General features: G+C 42.1%; 1 long non-coding RNA gene across 1 annotated transcript; it reads right to left on the reverse strand.

Moving 5' to 3' along the window:
- Positions 1–1,214: 1,214 nt before the first annotated feature.
- Positions 1,215–22,936, reverse strand: LOC136869284 (uncharacterized). Its single transcript, XR_010859750.2, has 3 exons — positions 22,875–22,936; positions 5,090–5,267; positions 1,215–1,401 (listed from the first exon to the last, which is right to left on the reverse strand). It is a non-coding gene; the product is annotated as an uncharacterized lncRNA (long non-coding RNA).
- Positions 22,937–23,698: the final 762 nt, after the last annotated feature.

The following is a 23,698-nucleotide window of genomic DNA, read 5'->3' on the forward strand; positions in this document are numbered from 1 at the left end:
GTAACTATGTCTTCACTGTTGTATAACTTACATGCAGTATATGTAACTCTTAACTTGGCCGATAGATAGTGCAAGTTAGCAGCAGAAAAAGAAGAAATAGTACAAGGCAATGTAAGTGATGTAATTGTGAGACACTTAGAACTGCTAGTATCCACACTCAGACCGTATTTTCGGCCTCTGATTGAGAAATCTCGTGGATTAGAAACCTCTTCTCTGAAACTTAACATGTACTGCCCTCCCTTGAGAAATAAATTGAAGTGTGATATGGGGGGAGAATCAGATGGAGTGGCATATTAGCTCCAGGAAGTTCAATGAATATATCACAACTTTGATCGAATTTTGTGTCCATGATGTGCCCTATACCCGACAATTGATAGAAAAGAAATTCTGCGTTTAATACCTTTCATGACAACATACCCGTGTGAGTGTACCTTTTCCGCTCTCACACAAACGTAAACGAAATACAGAAACAGAGCTAATGTAGAGGCTGATCTTCGGTTCGAATGACGACGCTTGTAAAGCGCTTGGTCTTTGGAAAACAGCATCATCCGTCCCATTGTTCCAACAACCGCAACAAGTGAATCTTTTCAAGTAAATTTCCAGATCCAAACTGTTGTACCGAGCTCGATAGCTGCAGTCGCTTAAGTGCGGCCAGTGTCCAGTATTCGGGAGATAGTAGGTTCGAACCCCACTGTCGGCAGCCCTGAAAATGGTTTTCCGTGGTTTCCCATTTTCACACCAGGCAAATGCTGGGACTGTACCTTAATTAAGGCCACGGCCGCTTCCTTCCCACTCCTAGCCCTTTCCTGTCCCATCGTCGCCATAAGACCTATCTGTGTCGGTGCGACGTAAAGCAACTAGCAAAAAAAAAAAAAACTGTTGTAGTTATTATCCAAGTGTCACACTTTTATAATTTATGTGCATATGTCTTTATGTACAAGGAGTTAAATTCAACTTTCAAAAAAGTAAATATTAGTCCTAAATTATACGAATAAACTCAAACATATTATCATTACAAAATTCTGCTTTTTTTGTTTCCTGAATGCAGTAGGTATGTTCTGTGGCTAGGGGTTCCTTGGTCATGCGTGCGATATGTTCAAGGGGCCCCAGAGAGACAAAAATGTTGGGAAACCCTGGCCTAGAACCTTCCAAAGGGTTTAATCCGGCACTAAAGGTGCTCAAGAAAATTGAGGTTCAAACACAAGAAAGACAACCATTGTATAAAATAGTTTATTTTCATAATGACAAATTATGATATGTAATATGATAATGAGGGATGGCACTTGTAGAGACTCCTCAGTAGAAGGTGACTCTTAGTGGTGACGATGGGTTGGCACTAGAAGAAATGTCGCAGCACTAGAGACGGCCGCTAATAGTAGTTGATGTACGGATAGCCATAGACTGGAAAGAAGTAAATATATCATTATCAAGGATAGCTGACGAAATACAGAAAAAATACTAACAAACAAAAATTGGATTTGTTATTATATTCCATATGCTTCCACTTCAATCTATTTGCATGCCATTTTTATTATTTAATAATTTTACCCTACGGGGCTGCTTTTTCCCTCTACTGCCTTAAGGGGAGTATCCTGGAGCGGGAGACAATTGCTCGGGGATAAAACTAGGGAGGAGGACCAGTACCTCGCACCTGCTATGTTGAACAGGGCCTTGTGAGGGGATGGGAATATCGGAAGGGATAGACGAGGAAGATGGAAGGAAGCGACTGTGGCCTTAAGTTAGGTATCATCCTGACGTTTGCCCGGAGGAGAAGTGGGAAACCATGAAAAACCACTTCGAAGATGACTGAGGTGGGAATCGAACCCCCCTATACTCAGTTGACCTTCCGAGGCTGAGTGGACCCCGTTCCAGTCGTCGTACTACTTTTCAAATTTCGTGGCAGAGCCGGGATTCGAACCCGGGCCTCCGGGGAGTGGCAGCTAATCACACTAACTACAACACCACAGAGACAGACCTATGCCACTATTAATGTGGTAATACCGAATCGATTAGAAAATAATACATCGAGCGAGTTGGCTGCACGGTTCACCTCGTATAGAAGTAAATTTGATTTCGAGAGATGGTGATTTTGAAGTCGTCGGCTAACCTGAAGATGGATTTTTGTGGTTTTCATTTTCCACACTGAGGAAATTTCATGGTTGTACCTTAATTAAGACCTCATCGCTTCCTTCCTTTCCTATCTCAACGCCAAAATCCTATCTAAGCTAGAACGACGTTAAACTACTAGCAAAAAGAAATTGAAGTTATAAACCAATTAAGAGAAATACTGAACCAGAATCATAGAAGTCAATTACTTCTTACATTAGACACACATAATATTCAGAGGCTACCTAGTCGAGGCTATAAAGACGTGCTCGGTTCACGTGGAAAGAAGTAGGTTCGATTCTCCGCCAGGAAGTTGAAATATGTAAGAAAAGAGATTTCCACTTTTGGAGCGGCACATGGCCCCGAGATTCACTCAGTCCACACCAACAAGGAAAACCAGGTTAATTTCTGTGGACAAAGGTAGCCGGCTAAGAGCTAACCATTCCATCCCACGCAATGCCGAGGTCTTTTTTTTTATTTACAAAAATGTGAACACTAACATATTCAATTGAATACATTACTCAGGGTCTTAGGAAGCATTGCATTATATTAGGTTATTTATTTATTTATTTATTTATTTATTTATTTATTTATTTATTTATTTATTTATTTATTTATTTATTTATTTATTTATTTATTTATTTATTTATTTATTTATTTATTTATTTATTTATTTATTTATTTATTTATTTATTTATTTATTTATTTATTTATTTATAATTTCCTGCCAGTTATTAACAAAACTGACACAGTTCTTAAGGACTTAGTTTTAAGCTTCATTTTCTCTAACTTAAGTAATAGCCAGTGAGTAATGCAAACTAGTGAAAACATAACAACATTCATAGAATACACAACGAAAATCCCAAGACTTGTAAAGATATTTGTGGGATACAGGAAGTTATTTCACCTTCCAGAAAATTTTAGACTATGACTGTACTTGTAAAAAACGCCTCAATTAGTAAAGAGGTGGTAACATTGGTAGTTGCTTCAGAGGGATACGAACTCCGCAATTCAGAAAATGTCGAGGATGTGTCCACTAATCCTCGTACTCGAATTTCGCAACTTGCCATTCAGGTAGAAAAACAGGTGCTTCCGCCTAGCTTGAACCTTTCGTCAGAGAAGAACATAGCAGTGGTGAATCTAGAGCCGAGAAAGTAAGGCATTGAAAAGTGTGTAGGATAGTGACACTGTAGATGGAGAATAGTGTAAAAGTAATGTGTAGTGAAAGGGGTCAGACACTCCCACTTTTTTTAAACTTTATATTCAGACATTATAGGACAGTGAAATCTGCTGATGATCAGGGTTGGAGATGCTCGAAGAAGAACTGTAATGCCAAGCGTTTAACAATTGGGAGTGATGATGTTTTGTCTCGGCGCGTAGGAAACCAGACTCTTGATCCATCTTCAGCAAAGTACCAACAGCCTCTTACATTTAGCTAAATAGTGTCGGCTCTGGTTCCGTACCAAAAACTGACAAGAAATACAAAGAACGACATCCAGAAGAAAATTGTGCAAATGGTGAAATGGACAGATTATAGGCCTACTTTTTGAAATGTATTTCGTACGAAGTTGAACTGATATCGCTAGTTTAAAGATATTTTCTGAATGAAGGTACTCGCAAGTTTCGTACAAGTCTTAAATGTTATCGTTAGCTTAAAAGCATGTTTTGAATAAAAGTATCTTGTAATTAAAGCTCTTTATTATATGGCTTACTGATGTGTTATGGGGAGTGGCCAAGAGAAAATCACAGATCTGCTGCTAGTTGCGCAGTTCGTGTACTGGCTGCAAGGGTAGTTTTGAGCAAGTTGCGGAGTTCGTGTGTTGAGCAGGTAAAAGTTGCGGAGTTCGTTTGAGCCGGTTGTTTCAAGGGACAAAATAACGAAAGTATTACCCTCTTACCCTTAGTAACACTGGAGTGCTTGAAAGTAGCTGATATTAGCGGAAGATTGATTTACACCAAGAGGGATAAAATATCCATCTCTTAAGAAATCATTCGAGGAGAATTTCAAACATCTTACATGCATGAACGTACGGTAACATCTCATAACAGTATCTTCCATGTGTATATCCAAGAGGGCGTTGTTTAGGGTTAAAATGTACCTGTGACAATAAACTTTACTGGGTGAGTTGGCCGTGCGGTTAGGAGCGCGCAGCTGTGAGCTTGCATCCGGGAGATAATGGGTTCGAATCCCACTGTCGGCAGCCCTGAAGATGGTTTTCCCGTTCCCATTCCTAGGCCTTCCCTATCCCACCTTCGCCATAAGACCTATCTGTGTCGGTGCGACGTGAAGCAAATAGCAAAAAGAAAAAAAGAAAAAACAATAACCTTCAAACAGCAATTACACGACGTCATTGGCATTATGCGCCAACGGCCGTAGTCGTGTTGAAAAATACCGGATCCCGCGAGATCTCCGAAGTTAAGCAACAGTGGGCGTGGTCAAGATTTGGATGGGTTACCACGCGCTGTTGGTGGGGGCGTAAGGGAATGGAGGAGCGGAAAGGAACTGGCCATCCTACCCTACCGTACGTAAACTCCGGATCAGGCACACCTCTGCGAAGGTTCAGACCTACCTTCGGGCAGAATACACCCTTACCTTAGTGGCATTTTTGCCATTGAATGCCTGAGTAAACGTGAAACGTGAAAAGGAATAATTCTCTTCTTTTAATAGCAAGAAAGTTACCTGCTATATATGGGTTCCAGTTCGAATAATGTCAACTTGATTTCCTAGAAATTAGACAAATTCCAAATGCTTTAGTGTAGAGATAGACACACCTGTCTCCCTCCTGACATACTGTGTTATGAGTTACGAGTTTCGCAGTATACAGTTCTTACTATGGTTTTATGCCAAAATGAAATCACCGTAACATTTGACGTTTGTATTCCTTCTACCTTGAGAAATATGTTGGCAGGCTGCATTTCGTGTTTTCACGGTGGATATAGAAGACATGCTACACCTCGGTCCTTGGTAATATTGGGGACTTACCTCCAGGGTACGCTGAGTACCCTCCATAGCCTGTATACAATGTTGGTCTGTACGCCGGGACTGCTGCATATGTGGCGGCGGCGTAGGCGAGGGGTGAGGAGTAGCCGTAAACGAGAGGCTGCGTGTAGGAGGGGGCAGGCGCCGCGACAGCCATCGCCACCAACATCAGGAGTACCACCTGTGGACAAATGTCACTTCAGTTACGAACATTTCAAACGAAGGTTAGTATGTACATTTCCATTCATTATTTTTCTGAACACTATATTTATTAGTGACCTTGTTGTCCTTCAGAAGAGTATTTGGCAGGTCTCTGGGTGCTCAAATCCCATTTAACCAGTAACTATTCCTGTAGCGCTATTCATACGTCCTTACGTGTAATAGCAAAAGGGTGTTTTGGAATGGAAGGTCAAAACTGTTGGAAATCTTATGTTTTGAGAGAATGGTCGTGGTAAATCGAGAAGTGTAGCAATTCTCATTACCGTAACCACGGCATATGGGAATAAGGAAAACATAGCGGAGTGTGCAATGTAGAAAATTCCGTTAAAAAGAAACTATTAAAATACCAGAAAATCATATTATTGAAATAAACAATATCTGAATTTTTTTCTAATATCTTCCTTTTCAATTGAAACTGCACCGTTTCCACACTGTGGTGGACTTTAAGTTGCAATGTAGGAAGTCCGAAATTCCGCAGTAGGTGCCATGAATAAAGTAAGTTTTCGGAATTAGACAAAGTTATTGCAAGAAAACCTAATTTTAAATACAAACAGGAAGTGAAATTAAGACACTATTTGATACTATCGTCCGTCTCTATTTAACCAAATATCATTCGAAAATCCCAACCTCTTTGTGATATTTGGTCAGTCACAGCTCCATATTTTTCTGCTGAGTATGCATGAGGCTTTCTGGGACAGTCATTCTATAATAAGCGACTCACGTTGCTCTGATGTTGTAATCAGTTACTTCCATATTACTGACAATTTAAATTACTATTGCCCACAACTCCGTCCGAATCGACATTGATTTAAGTAAAAATTTCACTAAAATGTACCAGTTTTAGCTACTGTATTACAGTGAAATGGATTTGAATAAACATTGACTGTCAGAGGTAGATGAAATACCTACACTTATTAATGTTAGATATACGCAGCTGTTTTTGTTTACTTGCCACTCAGTGATGAATTATTTTATTTCCGGAAATATAGAAGTTCGAATGGTATTATTTACAGTTTATTAACTTAAAATTAACTTGTGTCCTCGTTTTAAATTGGATAGAAATAATGATTCTGCCTATGTCATTATTTTAAAATGGAGATTTCCTTACCACTCCAAGCCCTTTACTATCCGATAGTCACAATAAGACCTATCTCTATCGGTGCGACGAAAAAAAAATTGTATTTGATTGTAGTTAAATATATTGGTTATATATTAAATATGTTAGTGAAAAATGAACTTTGGAAATGACATGCAACTCACTCAGGTGACGTAAAGTCAAAATACTTACACTGAGGCAGCCGAGGCCATATTATTATTATTATTATTATTATTATTATTATTATTATTATTATTATTATTATTATTATTATCATTATTGTTATTATTCCGGTCTAGAAAGACAAGAATAACGTCCGAGAGGATGCACTGTGCTGACCACACGACGCCTCATAATCTGCAGGCCTTCGGGCTGAGCAGCGGTCACTTGGTAGGCCATGGCCCTTCGGGGCTGTTGCGCCATGGGGTTTGTAGTAGTAGTAGTAGTAGTAGTAGTAGTAGTAAAGCCTAGCGAATAATTGCTCGTGTATTACTTATGGGAGTGGAATGCTATTGGCCAACCTAACTCGTTAATAACTTGGAGACTGTATTGTCCTACAAGTTCTTGTACTCCATCTCTATATTCAGTGCCTGTGTCAGGCGCACTTCATTTTTCCTGATGATTTTGATTTTAAGTCCCTAGAAACGAATTATGAATCTACTTAATTTTTGTATACTAGAGAGGATGGTGTGTATCCGCTTCGCATATTATTGTATCCGAATGTTTCATTATCCGTTGCATGATTTAAGTGCCATTTAATGAACGGCTGTTTCCATATATCACGTGTAAAGGTGATGTCTTATGGTACGATGTACAGTTGCTTAGTGTTAATGTCAGGAGAATAAACAACCCGCTAGGTAAACTTATTCAGCAATGTTTTTCCAGAATCCCAACCTTCGATATTGGATTCCTAATTCAGACATAGTTCATGATTTAACACGCACGACTAAGGTGAAAGTTTAATTTCATGGAGAATTACTTAGAGAAAATAGTATTAAGTAACTAGGCGGAAATACTTCTTCAAAGTTTTACGAGGAAGTTAGCTGATGAGAAAGTATAACACGAACTCATACAGTACCTGAACCCACTTTAACCCGATGTTCGTTATTATGAATAGTCGAGTGCACGGAATCTTGCCGATATAGAAAGAGTAGCTTATGTTGGTAATGGAATGGTACAACGCCTCTGCTCCACCCTTAACTGGTTCCACCAATTCTCTTGTGTTGCTTAGCACCTTACCTTTAGCCTTGGTTTGCAGAGCCTAACGAGGTCAATATAGTCAGACGACCAAGTTATAACCATATGATTGACTGGAAACCTTAACTAATATATATATATTATCTCCTTTTAATTACATGCTCAGTAGTTTGCTAGAAAATGCGCTGAAAGCATATATTTCAACTTATTCTTTGTAGTGCAAAATACTGTGTCCGTTTCTCATTGAGATGAAACTGCTTCATTCGTAGACTATAAAATTAAACATACTGTATCATTTGCAGTAGTTTTATTCCTTTACATGATTGTAAATACAAGTAAATATATTTTCATGAGTAACTGCTGATTAAAACCGATCTGTTGTCGATGAAATGGTATTAAAGTTTAATATAATAAATCACAATTATTTAATATTACGTAAAGAACATATAAACATACCGGGAAAAAATGTAGTCATCCCCTTGAAAGAGTAGTCCGGTCGCTTTGAAGAATATTGCACTGGTAGCAGGTCATGTGACTCTTCACTCGTCACATATGACCATGGCAGTGAAGTTGTGTGTGTGTGTGAGAGAGAGAGAGAGAGAGAGAGAGACAGTCGGTTGTATGGAAGCAGCGCATCGAAATGGGTCGAAGCAAAGACGTGTCAGACTGACAAAATGGGGCTATCGTCCTTGGACGTGCCCATGAGCACACAGCGAATGAAGTTGCCCGATGTGTTGGTGTATCAACAAGGACTGTCCAGCATGTCTACCAGAAATGGTGTACTATTCGCGGTAATGAAGTACGGTGTAAAATTGTGGTCGCAAAATGATCCTAACTGACAGACACCGAGGATGAGCGTCGCGCAGTGTAAATTTTTTTAAATTTATTTTACGTCGCACCGACACAAATCGGTCGTATGGCGACGATCCTTGACAATGAAAACCGGCTCCAAACCCAATGGGAATTATTGCTTTTGGTAAATGAAAGTCCATCCCAACCAGTTTCCGGGTGAACATTGCGAAGTAACATCTGGAGTTGGGTATCTCGTAAAATGCCATTTCTCACAGTGACACATAAAGCTGAGCGCCTTCGATGGCCAAACAACACCGAACATGGACAGTTGCTGGCTGGAGGCATGCCGTGTGATTCAACGAGTCACGATTTTGCTTGTTTTCAAATAAAGCAAGGCGTTTAGTACACCGATTGCCCAATGAAGCGTTTGACCCGCAGTTTTGGAGTGTGAAGTTCAGGCTGGAGTGATTCTGTGTTTTGGTTTTTTTTTTATGGCACTATGACTTGGACACACTCATTTACGTCACCGTGAACATGTACCAGGAAGACCAAGTGTTGCCCTTCATTCAACATTATCATGATGAGTATATTGTGGACACTCCCATTTTCCAGGATGACAACAGCCGTGCTCACAGGGCTGCATGTATACGTGACTGGTTTGAGGAACACACCCGACACAGTGTTAAGCCTTGATTGGCTCACTAAATCCCCCGACCATCATATCATAGAAAATAAGACTGTTCAGATATCAGTATCCTCGTTATTTGGTGGCTCTACGCGATCTAATCAACAGCGAGTGGCTAGACATGCATATGGCATACCAGCAGAAACTTGTGGACTCCTTTCCTTGCTGTATCAAGGCGGTTATCAAAGGTGAAGGTGGTGTTAGACGGTATTAGAACGATGCATCAACGGGGTAGCTAATGCTCATTTTTCCCTATGTTTTCATTCCCCTCCCAGGGAGGGGTGGGCCACTTTGAAGGTTACGCCTTCACCCTGGCTAGGAGTTTCGGCTGGTTGGGGAAGGAGCGATAGTATGAGGAGGAGGGTTATACGAAGTAAGGAATGAGAAGGTGTGCGTGGATATTATTTAAGGGGATGTGTGCAAGGATTGAAAATTCAGAGGAGAGTACGAGGTGGGTATTGAAAAGGTGAAGTGCAAAGTTGTGATAGAAAGAGGAGAAGTTTATAAGGGATGTGAGCAGTAGGCGAAGAATGTCTGATGGAAGCGGAGGTGGGGAAAAGTAGTTGGGTGGGGGTGGATGAAACCGCATATTGGGAGTAAGTGGAGGAGGAGGAGGGGTAGGCCAGGGACGCCGACGAGGTGATGTAGGCCGGGTCAAAAGTTGGGGAGGTGAGCGGGAGGGTTCTACTCGATGGTGGCGGCCGTGGAGATGGATTTCATGAGCGATGAGGCGTTGATTGTCTGCAGACGTCGGAAGTTGGAGGGGCACGAGATATGTGGGTCCAGCAGCGTTGTGGATCCTGAACGCTCTCCGCACGAGGATCCCTGCCAGGCGAAGTTCGTGGACAATTACCTCAGTTGGGAGACTGGGATTTACGCCGCAAACAACACAGCTGTAGATGGTATGCTGGTCTGTCGGCGGTGATGGTGGAGACGGTGGGCACGCTGTATCTTGAACGGTGGCATTTCCCTGAGCAGGCGGCTGGTTTTTTGCATGTTGTTGAGTAAGTGAGATTGGGATGGGGAGAGGAAACGTCATAAGTGGGGAGGAATGGGATATAACGGTAGTAGTTAGAATAATAGTAGAGGAAGCATGGACAGAAGTGTTAGTGGTAGTTGTGATGGTAGAAGTGGTGGTGGTGGTGACAGGGGGGTCCTAGGAAGAGAGCGATATCAGGGGAGGCGGGAGTCCTTGGGGTAGTATGGGTGTGGCGAGGGGCTCAAAGGAGTCGTCAAAATATGAAGGGCAGCGTTCCACACGATGCGTGGAAAGGTCGAAGTACACACCATCTTGGAGCAGTTGTTGTACGGCATCTTCTGTTGGAACTTGAACAAGGATCCGATGAATGGGAAGACAATTATCCTGTACCCGAGACACGTTGGTAATAGGGAAGCAGTTATTGCGGAAGTAGTGGAGAAGTTCTTCATCAGAGTAGGTGAGCTCGACATCGTGAAGAATGCAGTTGGGCATGATGGTGATGGGAAGGCCGACTTCCAACGTGGCGTCAGCCGAAATGCGTTTTTACGCGGCTAGGTGCGGAAGTAAAGATGCGGCGTCACCCGGCCGATCAAAAGAAGAAGTGGTGTTGAGTACGGAGAAATCCACCTTAGAGACGTGTGGTGTATAAATGCTCATCAATCATCAATGATCTGCATTTAGGGCTGTCGCCCTGGTGGCAGACTCACTGTCAGTTGTTTACCTAGCTTGTAATTTAACGTTTCCAAAGAACTTGGAAATTTACCGAACATTTCCCTTGATAATTTATTCGAATTCCTTACTCCTCGTCCTATAAATACATATTTACCCCAGTTTGTCCTTTTGAATTCCAATTTTATCTTCATATCATGAACTTTCCTATTTTTAAAAACTCTGCTAAAGATTATTCGTCTACTAATGTAATTGCACGCCACCTCTCCACTGACAGCACGAAACATACCACATAGTCGAGCATCTATTCTCCTTACTCACAAGTCTTCCAGCCCAAAGTTCGTAACATTTTCGTAATACTACTCTTTTGTCGGAAATCACCGCGAACAAATCGTGCTGCTTTCCCCTGGATGTTTTACAGTTCTCGTATCAAGTAGTCCTGGTGTGGGCCTTGTACATTGGAACCGTACTCTAACAGCGGTACATCGGCATAATTCCGTGCTTTGGACTGTAAAGAGCCATTTTTTATCTTTCTAATAGTTCATCTCAGATTGCAACTTATAAAGTGGCTTGGTCTTGTTCATGGAATTCTCTGTTTCTCCTTTCGGAAACAGAGCCATCTAGCAGGACATGACGGAACTAAATGGATTAATGCACGGCCGACTTGATGCGTCGCTCTAGCTAGCTCCGGAGCGCAGCGAGGGATCCAGTCGGCCGTGATTAATGAATAACCGTTTACGAAGTATGGCGGAACATACACTACCAATCAATGATCTACATTTAGTGCGGTTGCTCGGTAGGCACTAGGCAGATTCCCTATCAACTGTTTACTTAGCTTTTGAAATGTTTTCAAGGAACTTGGAAATTTATCGAACATTTCCCTTGACGAATTATTCCAGTCCCTCAACCTGGTGCTATAAATGAATACTTGCCCCGATTAGTCCTCTCAGGGGCGGCCGTACCTTATGTGCTGAAGTGCTGCAGCACATTGCCAATTTGAAAAATAACTTACTTTAAAAATATTCTCTACAATCAAATACAGTGCATTGAAAAAGACGTCAGCCAAAGAATAGGAAATTATGCAATTCACCTCACAACCAGGTAGCTAGTCGTGCACTCCATGCCGGGTGGCTGTGTTGGGCTGTGCGATCACAGCTCAGCGATAATTTCTAAGCCTTTCAGGAACTCTGCCTTTTGCGCATGCGTGCCCAACTTTTCCGCTAGGCTGTGGAAACAACAGCCAAAACATCACTTCACAGCGATTCTTCGTTCGACCACAGAGAGGCAGCACTAGTCACACTTGCATTTATTTCAATGTTGGTAACATCGGGAAGTTCTGTTTTTGCACTCCAAGTGTTTGAGTTCGTAAATATTTTGCCATTGCAGGGGTTATTGTGTGTTTAATTATATAGTTTTATAGTTTTTTATGAGGAATGTGTATATGTGTTGGGGTTGTTTGCGTGTTTGTTCAGTGTGGAAAACTCAGTGGAGGGCCTCTTGAAAACCACATACCGGTATGTTTGTAAATATTTTTATTTTTAGGAGGGGGGATGGGTTACAGCACACAACTGATTTTCTGCACCAGCTGCCACTGGTCCTCTTGAATTCCAACTTTATCTTCATACTAAGATCTTTCCTACTTTTAAAAGCTCCACTCAAGCTTATTCTTCTACCAATGTCATTCCACGCCATCTGACGTGGCTAAATGGTTAGCGTGCTGGCCTTTGGCCACCGGGGTCCCGGGTTCGATTCCCGGCAGGGTCAGGAATTTTAACCATAATTAGTTAATTTCGCTGACACGGGGGCTGGGTATATGTGTCGTCTTCATCATCATTTCATCCTCATCACGACGCGCACGTCGCCTACGGGAGTCAAATCGAAAGACCTGCATCTGACGAGCCGAACTTGTCCTCGGACACTCCCGCCACTAAAAGCCATACGCCATTTCATTTCTCTACTGACAGCTCGGAACATAGCACTTAGTCGAGCAGCTCGTCCCCTTACTTCCTAGTATTCCCAGACCAAAGTTTGCAATGTTTTCGAAACACTAGTCGTTTGTCGGAAGTCGCCAAGAACATACTGTATTATTTTCCTTTGAATATCTTCCAATTCTCGTATAAAGTAGTCCTGGTGTGGATCCCATACACTAGAACCACATTCTAATTGGGGTCATACCAGAGACTTATGCGCCCTTTTCTTTACATCCTTACTACAACCTCTAAATATCTTCATACGCATGTGAACAGATCTGTAACCTTTCTTTACACCCTCGTGATTACCCCAATGAAGATTATTCCTTATAGGTAAAGCAATCCTAATCTCTTCGTTTTTATGAGTAATTTACTCCCATTTTATGTTGTAGCGCAGAGTTTCATCTCAGTTATAATTAATCTGCTTGAGAATGTACAGTCTTAACCTGATAAAAATAGACATTAACTACTTCCGTAACATCCCGTGCGTGAAAATGGGGGTGAGACAAGTATGAAGAAAATAAGGAAATATTTTTCTTCGGGAATGACACCTGATTTGTATACCCTCAGAAGGTGACATTTTTAGGGTAATTTTTATACCTGTGGGGGGAAAATACAGATCTGAAAGGGATAAGACCTCGAGTCAGCAAAGATGATTGCGACCCAGCAAGATCGACAGCTATTGCTATCATCGTCAGCGTAACGATTGTCCACTGTCACTCACTTCACAGTTCTCCAGTTGACCTCTGGGGGTGAATGAACGTTTCAACAAGCAGGTCTTGATTGAAATCCTTGAACGAGTTGGGTATCTCACCAGTGGCCTCCGAATATGACGTATAAATTCTATCTTTATATCACTTTATAAGAACAATAATGCCAACGGTGTGACCGTGTTGAGACACCGGATCCCATTAGTTAAGCAACATTGGCGCTTTAATCACTTGTATGGATAGCCCACGTGCCATTGGCCAGAGGGGGAGGGGAAAAGCAGCGCGGGGTGCCTGACCAAATACACCCCCGCCTCACTCTCTCTCACACACACACCGAGTAGGGAGCACTTACTAAGCCAAGTTTAGATAAGGTACTAGCTTTGAGTAATAATAATAATAATAATAATAATAATAATAATAATAATAATAATAATAATAATAATAGTTTTAAGTTCCACTAACTATCTTTTGGTTCTCAGATAAACCGTGGTGCCGGATTTCTGTCCTGCAGGATTTATTTTACGTGCCTGTAAATTTACTTATACGAAGCTAAGTATTTGAGTACTTTGAAATACCTCCGTGATCGAACTCACCAACTTGAGCTCAGAAGACCGGCGCTTTTACTGTCTGACGTATGGTCTCCGGAGTGGCCCGGTTCGGGTTTTTTGAGACGACGTGTCTGTGAGGATGGGGCCCTATCAAGGATGAAATATAATGCTGACGGCACAGACACCTAGTTCCCGAGCCAGAGGAGGTAAAAATGAAGGTTAAAATCCCTTGGATCGAAAGGCCAGCATGCTAATCAGTTAGGCACGGAGACAGCCACTCCGGTGGTATTTGTAAGTGCTCAAATACGTCGACCTCGTGTCGTAGAGTAACCGGCACGTAAAAGAAATAACTACGGGGCAAAATTCCGTCTACTCGGCGTCTTCAACAAAATTAAACTAGTCAGTGGGACGTCAGCTACTGGCCCAATGGGCTAGGGGTACTGAACATGCATCTCTCCTTCAGTTCCCGGATTCGATTCCTGGCCAGGGCAGGGAGTTTTACCTAGATATGAGGTCTGGTTCTAGGTCCACTCAGCGTACGTGAGAACAATTGAGGACCTGTCTGACGGTGACATAGCGGCCCCGGTCTAGAAAGCCAAGAATAACGGCTGAGAGAAGTCATGTTGATCACGCGTCACCTCGTAATCTGCAGGCCTTCGGGCTGAACAGTCGTTGCTTTGTACTGTAGGCCAGGGCCCATCAGGGCAGTAGTGCCATGGGGGTCTGTTATTTTAGGACATAGCACTATTATTATTATTATTATTATTATTATTATTATTATTATTATTATTATTATTATTATTATTATTATTATTATTATTATTATTATTATTTACAATTTGATTTACGTCTCGCCGATACAGACAGGTGTTACGGCGACGATGGGGTATAAAAGGGCTAGGAGTGGGAAAGAAGTGACCGTGGCCTTAATTAAGATACAGTCCCAGCATTTTCCTGGTGTGAAAATGGTAAACTGGCGAGCTGGTCGTGAGGTTAGGGGCGCGCAGCTGTGAGTTTGCATCCGGGAGATAGTGGGTTCGAATCCCACTGTCGGCAGCCCTGAAGATGGTTTTCCGTAGTTTCCCATTTTCACACCAGGCAAATGCTGGGGCTGTACCTTAATTAAGGCCGCGGCCGCTTCCTTCCCATTCCTAGCCCTTTCCTGTCCCATCGTCGCCATAAGACCTATCTGTGTCGGTGCGACGTAAAGCAAATAGAAAAAAAAAGGAAACAACGGGAAACCATCTTCAGGGCTGCCGACAGTGGGGTTCGAACCCACTATCTCCTGAATGCAAGCTGATAACTACGTGACTCAAACCGCGGAGCCGATTGCTCGATTATTATTATTATTATTATTATTATTATTATTATTATTATTATTATTTCGTCTATGAGCGCGTGAGCTGTCAGTTTAGTACACAAATTCTCTCTTCACAAAAACGTTTACTTGCAGGTAAAGTCTTCACGGAGGTCCTTGAAACGATACTGTACTTAGGAAAACACGGTTCTTAAATGTACAGCCATTATCTGAGTTTCTTACATTGCAAGTCCATTTACGTTATCAGTTTATAAGCTGAACTTTCCCTCCATAAGACATTGCTAGATGATGTAACAGAAGGGAATTTTAATATATTTTTATACGTTTCTGACCGGGTCAGTTAGCCGTGCGGTTAGGAGCGCGCAGCTGTGAGTTTGCATCCGGGAGATAGTGGGTTCGAATCCCACTGTCGGCAGCCCTGAATATGGTTTTGCGTGGTTTCCCATTTTCACATCAGGCAAATGCTAGGGTTGTACCTTAATTAAGGCCACGGCCTCTACCTTCCAACTCCTAGGCCTTTCTTTTCCCATCGACGCCTTAAGACCTATCTGTGTCGATGGGACGTAAAACCACTAGCAAAAAGAAAGAAACCGTATCTGACTGAATTGAAGTGTTGTTTTTCACCCTGGTCGGAAAGGCCATTGAAAGGGTGTCATGTCAAGGAGGTAAAGGCGTTTTCTATTTATCCGGAAGGTCATTGGTTCGATTTCCAGTCACGAAGTCGAACAGAGGGGCACATGGCCCTGTGGTTCTCTCAAACTACATAAACAATAATTAGCAGATTAATTACTCAGGGTAAGGGCGGACCCACTTAGTGCCAAAGTTGCGGATATAGGAAGGCTTTACTTTCCAATCCTCCAACGACATTCATGGCCTGTACGGAGATGGAGCACGTAGGATGCTGGATACGTCAAGAATGATAGATAGATAGATAGATAGATAGATAGATAGATAGATAGATAGATAGATAGATAGATGATTTATTTTAACTGACAAAATTAGGGATACTTGTTATCCCTGTCTTCTGGATGTAGAAATTAAAAGTAGAACCGGCATTATGAAAGGTGTGTTTCTAAAGGTAAAATATTTTGTGTGCAAGCGTAACTTAGATTCGAAACTTGTTGGCATGTCATGAAGTAATGTGTGCTGTCAATGCTGCTTTGTTCGCCTCCGTATCATTACGGCTCACCTCCACTGGGCGGGGTGTTGCCTGAAAAGAGCTGCATCACCTCGTAACGAACTTGCTTACATGTAGTGCTGCTTTACAATGTCGAAGGATGGACTCTGGAGACTTCGTCAATGAACCTACTGCAGGCTTTTGAAATGTGGATATATCGCAGAATGTAGAAGAACCCACGGCTAGGCCGCGTTACCAACAATGATATAGTCCGTGATACTGAAAAACTATACGAGCCATCGCAAAACTCACGGAGACATCTAGCCAGTTGGCCATGCGTTTACGGTCGCGTAGCTGTGAGCCTTCATTCGGAAAATAATGGCTTCGAACCCCACTGTCGATAGCCCTGAAGATGATTTTCCGTGGTTTCCCATTTTCACTCCAGGAAAATGCCGTGGCTGCTTCCTTCCCACTCCTAGCCCTTTAAATTTAAAGCAAATAGAAGGAAAAAGACAGAAGCATTTTTTTAACAATTTGCTTTACGTCGCACCGACATCTTATTTCGATCACACCTTCGAAATGACAAATACAACATGGTACAACTGATCACAGAAGACAACACAGAAGGGAAACGAGGAGTGAGCGGAGAAGACTTCTCAGCACAGAACCTCCTACAGTGGTTGTATGTATGTATGTATGTTCAGTCCGTCAGCGATTCCGCTGGTGGGATCCTCAACATCTCTGTCATCAGCTGGCATAGATGGCCTAGGCATCACTAAAGAGGCGTACTAGGGAAATGAGGAGTGAGGTAGTTTCCCGTTGCTTTCCTCACTACATCTTCGATACAGCAACTCTAATACGAGAATTACAAAAGAGGGATAATTATTCCATGTTGATCATTCTTCTGCGGGACGAAGAAGATGCCAAGAAATGAGATAGATTATAGAAGTGCCAGATCTTTATCAAATATTGGTTCACGAAACTCTGATATAAAGCATCCTTAAATGCCAGCCGACTGCATCGAAATTCCATCCCGTGACCTTCAGCAGAGGAAGCGAAGATCTAAGCAACTACGTTACTCAGCCGGTCTGCTTCAAATTTTTAATCGAATTATCACTAGTTATGAATTGTTCATACTTTTTTCTTCTTCCAGTTCATGCATTAAAGACAGTCTATATTTAAATAAAAGCAAATACATATTTCAACATCGCCTGGTGGCCATGATCATTAAGGCATTGAAGCCTAAACGGTCAGACACCGTGGTTAGCCTGTTCGCGTCCCGTTGGTCGAAAACAATTTCACCATCAGATTTTTTTAAATATCTATTTTACGTCGCACCGACACAGACAGGTCTTATGATGAAGATGAGATAGGAAAGGACTCGGAGTGGGAAGGAAGTGGACATGGCCTTAATTAAGGTACAGCCCCAGCATTTGCCTGGTATAAAAATGGGAAACCACGGAAAACCATCTTCAGGGCTGCCGACAGTGGGGTTCGAACCTACTATCTCCCGGACGCAAGCTTACAGACGCGCGCCCCTAACCGTACGGCTGATTCGCCCGGTCCATCAGAATGTTGGCCGGCAGGGCAGAGGAGGTTGGTGGTATACAATTTGTAATAATTAGATTGTGTGCCAAAAGCCTGGTTTAAATTCCAAACCTCTCCGCAGTGCTCATATGGAGCGAGGGCATATGACGCTGTTGATGGTGATTCGTCCGTTGGATGGAGACGTTAAGTCTTGAGCAGACCCCTTGGTGCTATTCGACAGGAGTAGGCTATGTGCCGGCATCGGGTTTCACCCTATTCTTTCCTACTATCATATCACGTGATTCATTTCATTTCATTAACACCTCTGATGAGGCTGACGCCAGGAAGGGCATCTGGTCATAAAACCTGCCACGACAGATTCATCTCACCTCATACTCGACTCCGTAGAGAAACGGGACAAGGGTTGGACAAACAAACGGTATTTCAAACACCAAAAGTTATGCAGTGTTGGTATCCCGCTAACGCCGGCCCCGTGGTGTAGGGGTATCGTGCCTGGCTCTTACCCGGAGGCCCCGGGTTTGGTTCCCGGGCAGATCAGAGATTTTTACCTGGACCTAAGGTCTGGTTCGAGATCCACTCAGCCTATGTGATTAGAACTGAGGAGCTATCTAACGGTGAGATAGCGGCCCCGGTCTAGAAAGCCAAGAATAACAGTCGAGAGGATTCGTCGTGCTGACCACACGACACCTCGTAATCTGCAGGCCTTCAGGCTAAGCAGCGGTCACTTGGTAGGTCCTTCAAGGGCCTGTAGTGCCATGGGGTTTGCGGGGGTTTCCCGCTAATATGCTTTTGCCAAGTGTTGCTGAACGCTCTCTTTTGTTACGAGTGATTTGCAGCGATTCAACTCGTGACAGGCTGCTTAGCCGAGGTGGTAAAGGCGTTCACACCGAAAGACGAGGGTTCGATTCCCCGTCAGGAAGCCGAAAAATTTAAGAAACGACATACCCACTTCTGAACGTGCATATGACGTTGAGTTTCATTCATCCTACACCAAAAATGAGTGCCAGGTTAAAATCCTAGTGGTAAAGGCGGTCGGACATAGAGTCAAACACTCTACCCCACTTAATGCCGTCGTTATGGATAGTGGAAGTCTTTACCGTCCACTCCTCCCAAGGCCTTGAAGGCCTCTAAAGAAGATGGCTTTGCCTTTGATACAATGTCTGCATCGTCACAATGTTTATGGTGTGGGAGTATATTACTTGTTCAAGTACATTTTTAGTTACTATTAGCGCCACTATGCTTTCACCACTGTCCTCAAAATGCAGAATTTTCACCTCATAATTATAATTGAAACCTTTATGAATTTAAAATCCAATAAGTCACAAATATTATCTAAGAATGCTACTTGTACTTTCTTTCAGCGATCGAATGAATTGACTGCGTGATTTGGATCGCATACCAATGCGATTACATACGGAACATGATATGGTTTCCATGGTTTCCCATTTTCACACCAGGCAAATGTTGGGACTGTACTTTAAGGGGAGTCGTGACTGAAATTTTGAACTTCCACAATTTACCAGTTATCAAAACCAAATTTAAAACAGAAGTATATATTAATAAGATATAGCCCCATACAAAATTTGAAGTTGATTAGTTAATTGGTAGCAAAGTTATTTACAACTAATTTTTATTTTTATATGTTGCATGGAAAATTCTCCTTCTGGCACAATTTTTTTTTGGGGGGGGGGGTGTTATAGTTTGGCAGACTTGTTAAAAATACTCATATATTTAAGAAGAACTCCAGGTTTCGCAGTCAGGTATAAACTATCGGAGATACATTTTTTTAAAAATTTCAATATTCATTTAATAGGCAAAAATACAGTTTCGTGCTATTTCAGAGTAAAAATATGAAGGTAATATTTAGCTGATAGTAAAACGCAGAACTACTTATAATTCCTGTATATATTCAAACATTCTCTGAAAACATCAGATGAATCAGATAAAAACTCTATCGCAAGGAGCATTTTATGCTTGGCAAAAAGCTAAAAAAAACTAAAACAAAAAAAATATTAAGGTAGACAAAAGCAATTGCAAATTTTAAGAAACATACTTGCTTTAAAACAGTCCCGAACTGTAAATTACTCCCTCAGATGTCTGCTTCCTCTTACGCACAGCGTGGGCCTGCTACAAGGTACATACATTCCAGCGGTATTATTGAGATAGTAGTCCAAAGTAACTTTGAAGCTAATTCTGTTTGGCAGCGTGAGAAAGGGGGTGTGCTTGCTCTATATACGCCGAATCGCTACCCTTTAAATCCGGCATTTAAAGCTTTAAAAATGGCGTTAATGAAATCTGATAACAGGATTTCAAAGAGGAAGAATTGGGGGATTTTTTTACATTAAAATTAAAAATTCGATTTTTTGGTAAAAAATAGCAACATTTAAGTCATGGCTCCCTTAACGACGGCCACAGCCGCTTACTTCCCAATCATAGCCCTCTGCCCTTACGTCGCCAAAAACCTCCAGTGTGTTTGTGCGACGTAGCCACTTAGAATACAAATATCAGCCTACGTCAAGACTGTACCGTAGGCCGAGCGAGTACGACTGGTAAGCCTACATTTAGGAGATGATGAGTTAGAACTCGACCTGCAGCAAACCTGAAAATGGTTTTTTGCATGTTTTACGTTTTCACACCAGGCAAATCCCTGGATTGTATCTTAATTAAAGCCATGGCTGCTGCCTTCCCAGACCGAGCTCTTTCCTTTGCCATCATTGCCGAAAACCTGTGTTTGTGTAACACTGAATACGTCGCGAAATGAAAGAAACTGCATTTTAATCTATATTCTTGCAGCATAACCAATGCGAGTATGAATGTTCCATGCTTGACGCTCCTTTGATATTAAAAAGCACTGACAAACGATAGAGGTTCTCTGAAAACATTATTTAACACACTAATTAATCTACTAACGCAGGTGCCTCGTAGTTAAGAAATCATGAAAGCCGACAACTGTTCCATGATTCGATCAAACGAACTGATGTGAATATGAAGAACCTAAAGATACAACTTTGTGAGGTGTTGTGTGTATTGAGTTCACCTGTACGGCGCTGAGTCATGGGCACTCGAACACAATACCATAGAGTGACTGGAAGCCTTCAAAATGTGAATCTGTTAAAGGATACTGCGTATTTCGTGGACAAAACATGTCCCCAGTGCAGCTGTACTGAAGCGCATTAAGAAGGATCAATCAGCATTATGAAGAAAATTAAGACCGCCTACTTAGGGCATATCTACAGAAACGAAAAATACCGTCTCCTAAAGCTGATCTTGCAAAGGAAAATTGATCAGCGACGAGGTCAGGTCGAAGAAAACACTCATGGCTGAGAAACCTGCAGGACCGGGCGAGTTGGCCGTGCGCCTAGAGGCGCGTGGCTGTGAGCTTGCATCCTGGAGATAGTAGGTTTGAATCCCACTGTCGGCAGCCCTGAAGATGGTTTTCCGTGGTTTCCCATTTTCACACCAGGCAAATGCTGCGGCTGTACCTTAATTAAGCCCACGGCCGCTTCCAACTCCTAGGCCTTTCCTATCCCATCGTCGCCATAAGACCTAACTGTGTCGGTGCGACGTAAAGCCTCTAGCAAAAAAGAAACCTGCGGGACTGATCAGGGCTGGATTCTAAGACAAGTACAGCTGAAGATCGAACCAGCCAAGATTGTAGCCAACCAACCTTCCCTAATGGAGACGACACTCGCAGAAGAAGAAGAAGAAGAAGAAGAAGAAGAAGAAAACAACCTACAGCCTGTTTTCCAGTCTTTGACCGGGTCAGGGATGTAATGAATGAAACAGATATAGGCTATTTGTACAATGGGGTCGCCACTCCCAACCTGATTATTAATGACTGATAAATGCCATGAAATGATAATGGAGAGTGTTGCTGGAATGAAAGATGACAGGGAAAACCGGACTACCCGGAGAAAAATCTGTCCCGGCTCCGCTTTGTCCAGCACAAATCTCACATGGAGTGACCGGGATTTGAACCACGGTATCCAGCGGTGATAGGCCGACGCACTGCCGTCTGAGCCACGGAGGCTCACAAGAATAAGAAAATATAATTTTAAAATCAATCTCTAAACTCTAAGTTTCTAATACGTATAAAACAATATTTCCGATTTGGTAGAAAATAGAAATATATTTAAAGTTAATTACAAGTAGGACCAGAGATCCCTTTGGCTGTAACTAACTGACACTGTAAATCAATTAATATACAAACTCTAATAAAAATAAACTATAAAAAAGCGTAAGATGTATTTTTCTACTGAGGATTAAAAAGATTAAAAACTAAACATCTAGGAGATCACAATATTACTTTTACATTTCAGAAAACATAGACTATACTAAAAAGGAAGAGAAGACGTAAGAGAAACCTAAGATACATTTTAATGCGGAGGATGAATTAAGAACTAAACATCGAAAAAGTAACTAGTAAGTTACGATATTTCGTACTATTTAATTAAATTGGTGAAAATTCACTAGCATGGCGTAATAAGTGGAAAGGTAGCGGTATTTAAGACATTTTTTTCTGGGTTTTGACACTATCTTGCTGTATTTCATATAGTTTACTTTAAGGCAATTTTATAATTGACAGGCAGTGACAATAAACGACTTACTGCAGTTTACCGTACGATGCTGTGGAACCTGAAGGGTGTTAGCTCTAAACCTATTGTCCCGATCATGCACTGATCTACAATTCTAACAGAATTTCTAATATGTATGACATAATCTCAAATTTGATCTCCTAAGCACTAACAGATTTCTAATACGTATAAGATAATTACTCTCTAACATGTCTGAGATGAAATCATCTTTAATCTCAAAGTTCTAACAGACATTTCCAATGCTTATGAGATAATTTCAAATCGCATCACCAAATTCTACAGGACTCTCTGATATATGTGAGTGACTCTCCCTTTCTGAGGAGTTAAGATCAGTCGTGTACTCACTGCAGTCTTCATGCTGACTGTGATGCGCTCTGCGGACGATTCAGTGTAGTACTGTGTCAGCCCAGACTTGACTCTCGGCTATATAGCCAGCCCCGCCCCCTCATCACATCACATTACTCATGCAACCCGCGTAGCCTCATGCACCTGACCTCTCACTGCCCGAAACAATAACCCTACCGTTGTAATGCGTTACAAGTGCATCCCGATGAATGCCGAAGATAACCGCTCCGTTTATCCCCAGAACACTGTTCTCGATGTAAAGTGAGCATCACCGTTAAGATCTTGGCGCAGGAATAGGATGGATCCTGACATTTAACAGATCACTATGTGACTACTCATAGCCAGAACACAAACTGGCCTGGTAAGAGAGTTCTCACATTTAAAATTCCTCAAATGCTACCGAGATCGAACCCGCTATGTTTGAAACGCAGGGACAACTAACCCACATGATAAGAAAATGCCAGAACTAGCCAATAACAAACTCCATGGTGCTACAGACCTGATGGGCCTTGGCCCACCAAGTGACCGCTACTCAGCCCGAAGAGAGGTGACGAGATGACGCGTAGTCAGGGGACCTCGACCCAGCACCCAGACCCAGATAAAAGTTCCTTACCTAGCTGAGAATCGACCTGGTGCCTCCGGGTAAAAGGAAGGCTCACTACACTTAGACCGCGGGGCTGGATACAGGTTAATTAATCCTTATTTGTTTAGCGTCTCTTAGATTAGAGGCGCTACAGTTTCGGATTATTGCTTTACAGAAGTTTCTAACGTGCTGGAAGCCAATGACACCCGGTTTTGACAGTTACAAGTAAACACCCTCGAAT

Source organism: Anabrus simplex, chromosome 1 (assembly GCF_040414725.1).
Source record: "Anabrus simplex isolate iqAnaSimp1 chromosome 1, ASM4041472v1, whole genome shotgun sequence".
Classification (NCBI taxonomy): Eukaryota; Metazoa; Arthropoda; class Insecta; order Orthoptera; family Tettigoniidae; genus Anabrus; species Anabrus simplex.